General features: G+C 32.9%; 1 long non-coding RNA gene across 1 annotated transcript in view; it reads right to left on the bottom strand.

Moving 5' to 3' along the window:
• Positions 1-4,747: 4,747 nt before the first annotated feature.
• The window catches only part of LOC127870304 (uncharacterized), a 29,428-nt gene continuing 20,431 nt past the window's right edge, over positions 4,748-13,744 (bottom strand). Inside the window, exons 3-10 of the long non-coding RNA XR_008044747.1 lie at positions 13,214-13,579; positions 12,777-12,875; positions 12,546-12,574; positions 11,790-11,828; positions 9,849-9,890; positions 7,180-7,220; positions 6,995-7,035; positions 4,748-6,693 (exon numbers count right to left, since the gene is read on the bottom strand). This is a non-coding gene — a long non-coding RNA (uncharacterized LOC127870304). The remainder of the gene's footprint in view (positions 6,694-6,994; positions 7,036-7,179; positions 7,221-9,848; positions 9,891-11,789; positions 11,829-12,545; positions 12,575-12,776; positions 12,876-13,213; positions 13,580-13,744) is intronic.

The following is a 13,744-nucleotide window of genomic DNA, read 5'->3' as shown; positions in this document are numbered from 1 at the left end:
TTGTCTGCTCGTGTTACAGTTTGGGGTCATGTTGGTTAAGAAAAGGCATAGAAAATATTTGAGGTGGTACGCAAACTTTAACATTCCAACGCTTACGCTCACGCCGACGCCGGGGTGAGTAGGATACCTCCACTTTATATATTTCATATATAATAGTCGAGCTAAAAATGACTCAGTTTTTAAAGTTTTAATCATTCTTTCAGTTATGTGCATGTTATTTATCCTATTACCAGACGAAAACCGATAGAATAACAAGCGATCGTATTAATAAGAGCTCTATGCTATCGACATTTTTAGATCATGGTTTTCCGATCTCTATTTTTAGAACACTATATATTTCAATGCGACGTCATAGCAAAAGATGATGTTTGAAGTAAACAAGCAACTCGGAGCCAAATAGGGGAACTAGCACTATTTCTTTGATTTTTTAAGTATTTTTATTCTTTTGGAATTATAAACGACCACAAAATAATGGGATAAATAGAATATTATGTGAGTGTCGGATAGAGATCAAGTTTATCACGCGAGGCTGAGAAACAAGTAGTTGTATATTCTCTATATAAGTATTGGCTTTGGGTATTGGTTTATTTGTGTATTGGTTTATTGTTTATATGACAATATGACTTTCATACATTATCTGAATACTCAAGTTCAGAATAGTGTGATGTATTAGTATGCTTCCAGATTCAGATCATATCAAAAGATTTTTGGTCTTGAAATACTGACATATTAAAATACATGTATACCTTTTGACGGTCTTAATGTAGAAGAATTGGCTACATTCAAGGCAGTGGAAGGCTTGGATGTAAACTCAGCAACTGTACACTTGGCTGAGGCTTCATCACTGTCAGCAATCTCAGCAACATCAGCCACTCATTCAATACAACAAATTATACCACATAAGAATAAACTAGAAATATGTCCATAAGACACTGATGCGCCACTAATTGGCACTGGTCACAACTTCAGACAGACGGACAGACAGACAGACAGAGGTTACTTTTAATGCCCCTTCAACATTTCTCGAATTACAGGGCATAATAAAACCAACTTACAATCAACAGAACCTTATTGCCTAGTATGTATATAATGGTTAAATATTAAACAATACAAAGAAATTGAAACAGAGCCATTGTGTATGGTTCATTGTTTAATGTTTCAAAATTAATCTGGTCAAATATATTGCTACAAAAGGTCAGTGGTGGTTCTAAATATTCCATTCATATTCATTGCATGTTACAAATTTGAAAGCAATGCAACAGTGGAAAATAAATTAAAAAGATCATTATTCATGCATAACAATCACCTGAATCAATGCCATCCGGAATGCCAATCAGCTGTGGCTTGTCGCGGATGCCGTCTATGACGAGATCCTCCACAGTACTCAATAAAGCTGGAGGCCCCCCTCCAGTTTCTTTTCTGTCTGACTCTCTTTTTTTTGCTGAAAGTTAGCGAGATACATTTATTAACCATTGCTTTCAACTAAATTCACTAATACTGTAATCCTTGAAAAAATATTAAACTATGAAAATTTATATTTGATGTGAAATAATAATTGGCAGTGATTATTGTTCATTTTTGAGGGGAAGAGGGTCAGTGCCCAATTTGTGGGGAAAAACGCGTGTTGACATAAATTATAAAAGGGGGATTATTTGTTTTATATATTAAATTGCACTATAAAATGCTTCATGTATGTTTTGTTTAAAAAAACCTCTGTAAGATTAGAATACTGAACTATGGAATTGAACAGTTCAAAAATTGTATTAACTGAAAGATTAAGCACTCAGCACATATACCAATGTATGTATCATATATCATGATATAATAACCAAAAAAATCAAAATTGTCAAAAACAAACATTGTGTGGAAACTATTTTAAGTTTAATCTGAAATACTTTGAGACTTTCGGATTGTAAAGGCTTTTCTCTTTCATTGCATATACATTATAATCAGTCATGGTTTAAATAATTGAAACTGCACAGTAGTTCAGAAAGTTCCTGAAAAATTGCATTTCAGTCAGTTGTTAGTACAAAGTGTTTGTATGGTAGAGAAACAATCATTGCCTAGAGTAACAGGACATATAATAGGGTGACCCAAATCACCAGGGTGATGGGTACTTGGCAACCCTTGTCCCCAATCAAGTTCATGTGTACTCATGGCATATTTCACACTTTGTGACTTATCACACTATCTTATTTATATTTAATACTGTATAAAATCTACTGTGTAGCCTCTATTCATCATTTCACATAATCTGCTAATGGATTTAGGGCAGACAGGCCAAGGAAAACATGCAAAGGGCGATCAGATCTTAGAGCCAACAGGAAATATGGCAAACGGATCCAGATTTTAAACAACATAATTTCAGTTGTAAACATAAAGCTACCAAAACTGTTCAGACATTGTTTTTGTTCATAGATCATTATTTGTTCTGAACATCAAATATTGCAACAAAATGAACACATTAATGCCGAATTTCATTACTTTCGATTATACAGGTATGTGTTAGTTCGATCAAAACAAATGAATGTTTTATCTACAGCCTAACTTTACTAACACTAAGATGACATTTTAAAACAACCAGTTAATAACGACTCACCTATTGAAGATATCAGCCACCTCTTGCCAGCTTTGCTCCTTTTTCTTGCCACCTAGTGTGGCGCCCTTAAATCGACAATACAACTGATCGTACCGATCATTGATAAGTCCCACCACGAACGTTTTTTCTGACATTGACCACGTAAATTACTGAGAAGTCATTGAAGCAGACGTAGTAAACAAAAAACAATTCGGTTTCCGCTTTACCGCTTACGTCCTCAACAAGTCGAAACAAATCGATGTCGTTAAAATCGATGCTGAACGACATCAATTTTAAATAGCTTCGTGAACACGAACTTTGTCATCGATGTCACTTGACAACGATTTCATTGTCATCCAAAATTGATTTTCGATGTCAGTAAAATGTTTTGTCAACATGGGGCCAGAAGACCAACAAAGACCATAATATATTGATCACAAAACATAATACTTTATATTCATGGAACAAAACTATACATTTTGAATAAAGGTTCCGAATTTGAACATTTTGCCGGATAAAATTATTTCCAAATTCTATCAATTATTTATCTATGACTAAACAGCACTTTATCATCTGTATGTACGCCAATTGCAATAAATGGTTATTTATAGACTGATAAACAATGGAAAACGTTACGTAACCTATGAAAATCATTGTGCTTTGACGTCATTGATAATGGAATATGCTTTAATGTTATAACTATGATGTGCAGCTTGCACTCAACACTGAGAAAGGCAGCTAATACAAATTAGGGTCAACATTTCCTGTTCATAGTCTTGACTCTTGACAAAAAAATCTGACAAATGCTTAGCCCAAATGTTTATGTAGGACTTTGCTGGCCAATGTTTTCACCAATTCTTCTGTTTAGAGTTACCTATGATCGAATACTTTGGATCCTCTATTGTAATTACAAAACAATAAACAAGCCATATTTGATCATGGGTCTCCCAGTAAAAACCCCACGCAATTCACGGTACATTACACACTTAAAACTCAAAAAACTATTTTCATTGGATTTCAGGACACGTGTATGCTATGTTAATGAGTATTTTAACTATGGTATTTATCCCTTTGTTTATAAGCAGTTCTCTAATTATCAATATAATGAATTTCATCACATCAGTAAGTATTAGTATTTCGTTATGATGACAGTACCATAATGTCACGCATTTGGTCACGGCTTTATACTGACACAAATAAATGCAGGCATCATTTCAAATAATACGGTCATCTACTGACAGTACAAAACCAACAGCCAGTGTTAAACATTCCCTTCAAACCCAAAGGTATACTCGACATGCAAGCATGGGCTGTATGTGTATCCCTTCATTTTATTAATTGGCATCACGGTTCAATTGTTGGCTGCCTTGGAATAACTCTGAACTTACATATTAGCATATTTGAAATTTTGAAATGTACACTTAAACTTATAATAAAAAATGTGTATTAAGTTTGTTTGCTATTTTAAACAGATTTAATTCATTTCATGCCAATCTGTTAACCTACCAATAGTATTCTGGGCTACTTGATTTGCCAGTAATAACTTATGGAGTGATCATACTTGAGTCAGTAAATGACAAAAAGTTGAATAACTGTACTACTAGAGATTGTGAGTGAATGACGTTCAAATGATTGTATTACCAAGTTATTTGAACGGTTCAGGAAACAAACCCACAATAGGATATCATCCGGTTTTCATAACATAATATGTTTAAAGTTTCCGGTAAAAAATACTAAATCAATTATATTAACAAGACAGCACATCTTCTTTATTTATCAATTGAAATCTACTAAGACAGTATTGTTTTCATATTCTTAGTCAAATGTAATCACTCCAGTTCCTGACACATGACCAGGTGTATTACTACCTAGCGACAAAAATGACAGACTAGGATATGATGGGAGCCGATGACGGTGCAGGGTGTAGAGCTTGCTGTTCTATCATTATGCTGAGCAATAAAACTTGCAACAGTTTTGGTGGCGCGCCTTTCTCAATAGCTTTAAAAAGGAAAGTCTTAATTTACCGCCAGAATATCAAATCGATCATGTATTAATTTTAAGAAACAACAACATAGATGTAAATTTGGGTGAGTATACTATACTGGATAATAATAATAAATCATATCATGATAATGGATTACACAATATAATATATACATTTGCATTAACGTATATTTCATAATACACAGAATAAATTAATCATTCACAATTAAAACATTGAAAATAATCATTTGTTATTAATGTCATGATTCGTTTGACCCGTGATGGAGTGTTCCTTATAACGAATTTATAAAATCTGGTACGAACATCTAGAGACACATGTGTATTTCTTATATTATCATATAACGGACATATTAGAACAAAATGGTACTCATCTTTAATTTCATTTAGTGTACAAAATTTACATGTTCTTTCATTTTTTTGAATATGTTGGTACCTACTAGTTTCTATAAATAGAACATGAGAAGCAAATCTCAATTTTGTTATTATGTTTCTAATATTCGAATTTTCAATTTTGTCTTAATAAATGGATCTTTCAAAAATGGGTCTCAATTCCTTGAACAAAAATAGTGATGAAGAGTTATTTACATCAGTGCGCCAATTTAAAATTCCCAAATCTTTTTAAAACTTTCCTTGAACAAAAAATAGTGATGAAGAGTTATTTACATCAGTACGCAATATTAAAATACACAAATCTTGTAAAAATTAGCGAAACATTATAATAAAGCATAAACAGTTTATTACAAATGCAAATACAAAGTAAACGAAATAAATGACAAGAACATGTAAGATGGTCGATGGGTGATGACATCTATTAAACAGTATTATATACATGTCAGATTGCATTCCCAACTGCATACATTAAAGATAACTTTTCTATCACATGAAATAAAAAATAGTGGAATTTATTTACAAAAGGGGTAAAGTGAGACTGCACGATTTTGTCAAATATTTTTGAATTTATATAAAATGTGTAAAAAAAAAAACTTATTATACATATATTTCAATATAGATTAAATTAAAAGTTAAGAAGAACATGTGTCGAAAAGTGCGAAATGTGTCGAAAAGTGCGAAATAAGCCAGATATTTAATTCTGAAATCAAAAATGTCTGTACAGTCAAATTCGCCAGCATGTATATCATGCTAGTACGATGTGAATCTAAATTTAGTTTTACGGATCATTTTAATTTCCTGCAACGATATCTATCAATACGACACGCGAACACTAAGTCCGATCCTAATAAAAAGACGAATGCTTTGGTTATTGTAGGAAAATATGTACGACATATCTTCGTCATAATCGGCTCGGGGCGCTAATTTGTCTTTGCTGCATTTTATGAAATTTGTCTTCAATGTATAATTTTTCTTGCCTATTTTGTGTTATTGTAACATATTTTTATCGGTATATTACAAGTTAACACATATAAAAATCGTCCAGTCCCGCTTTAATTTAAATCAAACGAATTATATACATTTTTCTTTAATCACTGTAATAGCGGCATTTACATGAAAAATGATTTTCGTCTTCTAAATAAAAGTCATTAATACATAAACTATCATGTTCGTTACGTGGAATGTTGTAAACAAACTCTCAATCATACACGTACAAAATAAACTTAGACGTTTAGAGAGTAAATCTAAATATCGTTCATATTAAAGAGGTTTTACAAAATATATACATTTCTTATACAGTACTGTAATTCTTTTACCGTACTCTTAATAGTAATTTAAACTTCTCTATTTACTGTTGGGTGTGAATTTTAATTAAAATAGATCTATCATGTCGTTTTCAAGTAATACAACATATGTAAACAATACATTTGTGTAATAGAATATGATTTATCGGTTGATTCATCAAAATAGAAGATAAAGTGCATGTACCTTTTAGGTTATTGTGGACGGCTATGATCATTACATGGATGCTTTGTCCTATTTCGACCACAATTTTGAAATGATTGCCATCATCGGTGGGATGGAGACACAATTCTTAACCAGATATTGGCATCTTTTAACTCTTTAAGGGTCATTTTGACTTGTTGCAAGAAAGTATCCGTCGCTGTTTTAGAAGATTATAATTTCTTTTCAGCATCTTTGAGAAGTTTGACTATCTCTACCTGATATATAAATGATTAAATATAAGAGCTTTTACACACAAATAAAGAAATAAAACAATAAAAATTATTCCATCAAATAAAACAGTCCACTCGAGTCAGATCATTGAAACTACCATATTGTATATAAGTTTTTGCGAGCATGGTAAAGCACTAATTGTTCTCAGTGGATGGACCGATAAAAATTAGCAACATACAAGCGTTGATATTCACACCTAATATTAATTCATCACATCAGTGGCTAATTATTAAATTACTTTGTAGCAAAAAGACTTAAATACCATTGCAAGTCCTGAAGACCTACCTTTAAAGCTATGCTCTTGACGTTCCCAGGTTCAGCAAGTTCTGCAGTAAAACATTTGGAATGCACACTCATATCCGTTACGTTACTTTGATAATATTGTTTTATAAATAGTTGACTGGATTATTTCTTAAAACAACTAATTTGCATACACAGGTGTAGTTAAACTTGTAATGATCCTACGTTACCTTTTCGTATCTGCAGCCTGTTACTTATTCGTCTCTGCTTCCTACAAATAAAGAGTTCAATTTGAATCTACCCTTTGTATAATGTTTATGCATTAATCAAGGACTTCCGCGAATGCTCTTAATGACCCGTTGGTTAAGGTTTTGTTTTTATTTACCAAATCAAATGTAACTAGAAGTGGCGCGGCAGAGGCCAACGCGTATCCCCACGCCGCAAAATTGTTATATTGAAAGGCAATTTTGGGTGGGCAAGGCCTATGTTGGTGGGGCCCCGGGTTTGGTAATGTGAACATGGATGGCCGAGATAGACCGTGTTGTCATAAGAGATGTTCAGTATTAATTTGAAGTAAATTGGTGAATAAATGAAGAAGTTATGCTAAAACAAAATTTTCGGTACGATAAAAAATGTGGGTACGAAAATTTTGGGCGCGAAAAAATAATGCCAAAAAAATTCGGGTACGAAAAAACATTTGGGTAAGAAAAAAATGTGGGTACGAAACAAAATTTGGGTACGAAAAAAAATTGGGTACAAAAAAATATTTGGGTACGAAAAAAAATTGGGTACGTAAAAAAATTGGGTACGAAAAAAAATTAGTACGAAAAAAAAATTGGGTACGAAAAATTTTGGGTACGAAAAAATTATGCCAAAAAAAAATTGGGGTACGAACAAAAATTGGGTATGAAAAAAATGGGTACGAAAAAAATTTGGTACGAAAAAAAATTGAGTACGATAATTTTTGTACGAAACAAGATGTGTTTGAGAAACACAATGTCCCCCTATATGACGTTTGACCTTGAAGGATGACCTTCACCTTGACCCTTCACCACTCAAAATGTGCAGCTCCATGAGATACACATGCATTTCAAATATAAAATTGCTAGTTTCAATATTGCAGAAGTGACATTACATGAGCAATTTTGACCCATATATTTGACCTTGAAGGATAACCTTGACCTTGACCTTTCACCACTCAAAATGTGCAGCTCCATGAGATACACATGCATGCCAAATATCAAGTTGATATCTTCAATATTGCAAAAGAATTCATAAAATAAGCGATTTGGGCCACATATATTTGACCTCAAACCTTGAAGGATAACCTTGACCTTGACCTTTCACCACTCGAAATGTGCAGCTCCATGAGATACACATGCATGCCAATATATCAAGTTGCTATCTTCAATATTGCAAAAGTATTCATAAAATAAGCGATTTGGGCCACATATATTTGACCTCTGACCTTGAAGGATGACCTTGACCATAACCTTTCACCACTCAAAATGTGCAGCTCCATGAGATACACATGCATGCCAAATATCAAGTTGCTATCTTCAATATTGCAAAAGTATTCATAAAATGAGCCATTTTGGCCACATATATTTGACCTCTGACCTTGAAGGATGACCTTGACCTTTTACCACTCAAAATGTGCATTTTCATGAGATACACATGCATGCCAAATATGAAGTTGCTATATTTAATATAGCAAAAGTTATTGCAAAATGTTAAAGTTGGCGCAAACCAACCAACAGACCAACCAACAGACCAACAGACAGGGCAAAAACAATATGTCCCGCACTACTATAGTGGGGGACATAAAAACAAATTGGTACGAAAAAAGATTTTGGTACGAAAAAAAAATGGGTACGCAAAAAATTGGGTACGAAACATTTTGGGTACAAAAAAAATGGGAAAGTAGTTCCCGTGGAACTCTCCATAAATTTGAAAGAGGACGGGAACCAAGCTGCATTTACCTTGAATAAATGAAGAAGTTATGTTAAAACAAAATTTTGGGTGCGCATGGTTGTCCAGTATCTCCGCCTACACTATTAGCACTAGAAACTTGAAACTTACACACATGGTAGCTATGAGCATATATGCGACTATGCACTATTTGAAATTTTTATCTGACGCCTGGATCAAAAGTTAGTATCATGTCAGCGCATGCTGTTAGTAAAATGAGGGGTTTTTACCAATATTACTTATTTATTTACCCATAACTTTTGATCCAGGGGTCAGATCAAAATTCCAAATAGTGCACCGTCGCACTTATGCTCATAGCTACCATGTGTGTAAGTTTCAAGGTTCTAGTGCTTATAGTTTAGGAGGAGACAGTGGTCAGAAAAGGCGGACAGAAAGCGGAGATCACTACAATACCCCCACGCCTTTAAAAGCGTGGGGATAACAACGCGTATTAGTCTAAGGATCTATTATGAACAGCATTTTTAAGGCATTGTTCCTACATTGTCTTTACATCAGATTGTGCAACAAGTTAAGAAAATAGTGGGTTATTTTTAGAATTGCAAAGCAATCAAGTATGGAGGGCAACTTCTAAGAAAGCTCCTCAGAAAACCGGGTTTAGAGAGCTACATTTCGACAAAAGAGCATTTCTTTCATAAACAAATCCCAATGTAACTCCTCAAAATGTTGCAGAGACACATAGGATACACGAAATGACCACAAACGTCAAGGGTGCGTTCGCTAAATGGCTTTTAAATCAAAAGAGAAAAGGGACTCGTTAGAAATAGGCACTACATGGACTACTGATACCTAATGACGTAGTGGAATGTAATATTATCGGAAGATAATTATATTTTATTTTGGGCGTTAAGCTAGAGTAGTCGAAAAGGATGAACTGCTATTTCACAACTTAATTATGACACTGATTTACCTCGGTATATCCACACCCAGGTTCGTGTATGTCGTCTTCTTCCTGATGAATATCAAATTAAGGCATGTATTGATATAGCGGTATTCGTTATATTCATTAACTATAAGTAAGTTGACGCATCCAATCTGAGCGTTATCAACACAACTCTTTCCATCATGGAATTTAACCATTCTTTATCATACCACCGCATTGATATCTGCTTGATATAACGTTGCCTGATATATTTTTTTGTATCATGGTTAACAGGAAGTTCTTATATATCAGTCATGTGTGGAGGATAGTCATATTACTCGGAATCAACTATTAAGTACTCGTTTTTAGTAAAATCGAATCAGATTACACAAAACAAACAATTTGATAACAAGATGTAATATATTTGAAACACAAGATAAAACATAAACAGCAAAAAACAGTTTTAACAAATTTAAAGCGCGCGTGCTCATGACGTCATTATAAACACGTCAAACGACAAAAGTCATATTATTTCCCGCTAAAACTGCAGCTTTTACGCGATGTTTTCGCTATTTCTAAAATCGGGGACGTAGAGGTATGATAAACAGAAAAACAGGTTACTGTCTGATCTTATTGTTATATATCAGGCTCGGCACGAATAAAATAACAGCTCGGCAAGCCTCGCCGTTATATTATTCTAAGCCTTGCCTGATATATTACAAAACGATCAGGCAGTAACCTGTTATTCTCTATTTGTTTTACCACCGCATTGATATCTGCCTGATATAACGTTGCTTGATATATTTGTTTTATATCATGGTCAACAGGAAGTTCTAATATCAGTCAATGTTTAGAGTTAGAGGGATTTGCAATAAAGTCAACAATTTCTATCAACATAAATAAGGTTCAACAAAACAAACAATTTGATACCAAGAACGTACATATTTTATTCTAGTTTAAAGTCATAAATCACAAAAACATTTATTTAAAACAAATCACCACAGCCCGCACTACAAAAGTTAAACGACGTCATCAATGGGACATAAATCTTAAATATCGAAATAGTCATTGCATTCGAAAGTATTGCACATAATGTCAAGACAAATGATAACTGTATGCTAATCCTCAACTATTTAAACAAGCGATTTAACACGCTTATGTCAAAATTGACAACATCATCAAAATGTCAATTTCAATACACATCTCCAAATTTGCGTCTCCAAATTATTCGGTGAAGTGTATTCTTCGATTAAATTTGTCGCTGCAGTCCATTCCTGATCTCCAATTCAAGACGTTTATAATAAAAGCGGGTGTACTTTTCCCATTCGTTGTGTAAACAATTTTTTATTCCATACGATGTTTAAAATAAGCGATTAGTCGTGTCGTCTTTTCGAACGCCGTTGTTACATGTATGTCAACATGTAAAAGCCGGATCAGCAAAATCAGCGGAAATCCGTACATTTAAAATATGAAAAATGAATTGTTTTGCAGATTTTTAGTATAATGTGGTGTGATAAAGAGAAAAACAGGTTACTGTCCCATTGTTTTGAAATATATCAGGCTCGGCATGAGTGAAATAACGGCTCGGCAAGCCGCGCCGTTATATTATTCTAAGCCTCGCCTGATATATTACAAAACGATGGGACAGTAACCTGTTATTCTCTATATATCTATTGTTTTATCTACTGTTAAGCAACTGATATATGTCTATTTTTGTTCATACGAGTCAACGTTTTATTATTATATGATTTTAACGTATCCAGATGAAATGCATCTTCATTACATTTAGTTACTGCAACAATTCAGTATTCACCTATTTATATTTAAATATCATCATAATTATGATATTAAAATAATACTATATTATAAGTGTAACTTATCCAAATGAAATGCATCTTGATTACCACGAATTATTTCACACGTTCACAATTCACCTATGAATATTTTAATCATAATTATGTAACGTATGATGAGAACGTCGGTAATTACCTTTCTTGGACGATCTGTTAGTAGGTTATCTGATGTATTCTGCAATTATTTAAGTGTAAGCAATATATGTCTCATATTAATCACAGTGTACAGACAGGCAGATAACACACAAAGTGAAAAACAGACATTAACATTATTTCGACATTAAAATCTAAATCTATACCATATTAATACACGACTATTTTCGAAATACTACATTTACATTCATTTAAACATACTTTAACAGCACTACTGGTGTGATAGTCAAATGCATAATAAGATGAACCCATAGTTGTTTTATATTTTTGTTCTCAAGTATGTCAGTTGCCCTAAATTAAAGACATCGTTGTGATGGTAACATGCTTATGTAGTTTCATTTTATTTGTATGTTTGCTCGAGAGAAAATGTTCATATGGTATTGGTAAACTATATGTTAATTCGTGTTACTCAATGCAGTCCTCAGTTTTCTATCTTTGCCGCTTTTTTTAAATGATTATAAAAACGAATCTTTTCGACGTTTATGGCTAGTTATATTATAATTAATGTGCATTAAATAATTGAGTCACTTTTTATGAACCTCCCATTTAAATAAATGTATTAAATGATTTTTAATACGCACAGGCATCATATCTTTAATTACTTCCCATGAAAGTGCTTCTTTGAACGATTTATACATTATATAGACATATCAAGTATGCAACTGAATGCCATTTTCGAACATGATGATATTATCGACTATTTCAAGTGCATTAATAACAATAATTAAATGGTTTTTACCTTCATTTCCATTAAATCCTTGAGGTTTTCTGAAATTATAAACATTTAAATGCGACAGTCATCAATCGTAACCCCACGCTTATATCAATCATCTCTTGTTTATACTAGTATTTGTTATTAAGCTACTTTAAGCTACTTTATATTAACTATTGCAACTCTAGAATCAAACAATGTAAAAAAAAAAATAAGTAACATATTTTTATCAATGGGAATTCTTACATTTATACTTACTCATTTTTCTATATTCAATTGCAAGTAAAGTGCATAGGAGGAGCATGAGTACGACAATAAGTGGGTACACTATGGACCTTTCAATGGTTGTTACGCGCACTGCAATGATATCATCATTTGAAGGTTCTTAAACATAAACCGAATAAAAAATAATAATCATATCAATGGAAACAATCAGGACCTGATCATTATAATGTTAAGCTGTACGTATATGAGTTTGCAAAATGACATTTACTTGATATTACTCATAAAAGAAATTGCATTTTACAATAATAATCTTAAATACTTGTCCAGTCAATTTATATGTGTACAATAAAGATTGGAATCGGTTTCATGAATAACTTATATAATACTATGCCTGAACGTTTCACAATACATGTTCATCAGCATCATGTTAGCACATAAAACCGTGTTTAAGGTATCTGTGTTATTCTTACCTACATGTATAATGTCGGTATAATCCGTTGCTTTATCTAAATCAGCACAAGAATTAACAATAATTCCCATTCTGACAAAATTGCTAGGCGAATACGTCTTATAACATGTATACGTTCCGGATAAAAATTCGTCTTGATTTTTTATATGCAAAATTCCACCATGATCAGTATAGGACAGGTGGTACTTGTTGTCTAGAGACGGTTTCAAAAAGCATGCTTTAATTGTCTTGTCGCATTCTGCAATCGATATTGACGTGTTAGATACACTGCTGATATATCCGAATGTTATATCTGCATCAGAGGCACATTCGAGTAACGTCTCATTGCGTTTGGCAGCCACAAAATTGCTTCGACATATTACGAGAACTGAAAATATATACACATAATAGTTATAATGCAATTAAGACCAGGATGATCAATTCATCAATGAAATAAGCATCGTATATTTTATTATACAGATTATTAAAAATGTATTATCACATTACATCATATAGTTTAAGGAATGCGATATAAACAATATGCAGAAATATT

Source organism: Dreissena polymorpha, chromosome 2 (genome assembly GCF_020536995.1).
Source record: "Dreissena polymorpha isolate Duluth1 chromosome 2, UMN_Dpol_1.0, whole genome shotgun sequence".
Classification (NCBI taxonomy): domain Eukaryota; kingdom Metazoa; phylum Mollusca; class Bivalvia; order Myida; family Dreissenidae; genus Dreissena; species Dreissena polymorpha.
The sequence above is the reverse complement of the archived record's forward strand: the minus strand, read 5'-3'. Positions and strand labels throughout refer to the sequence as shown.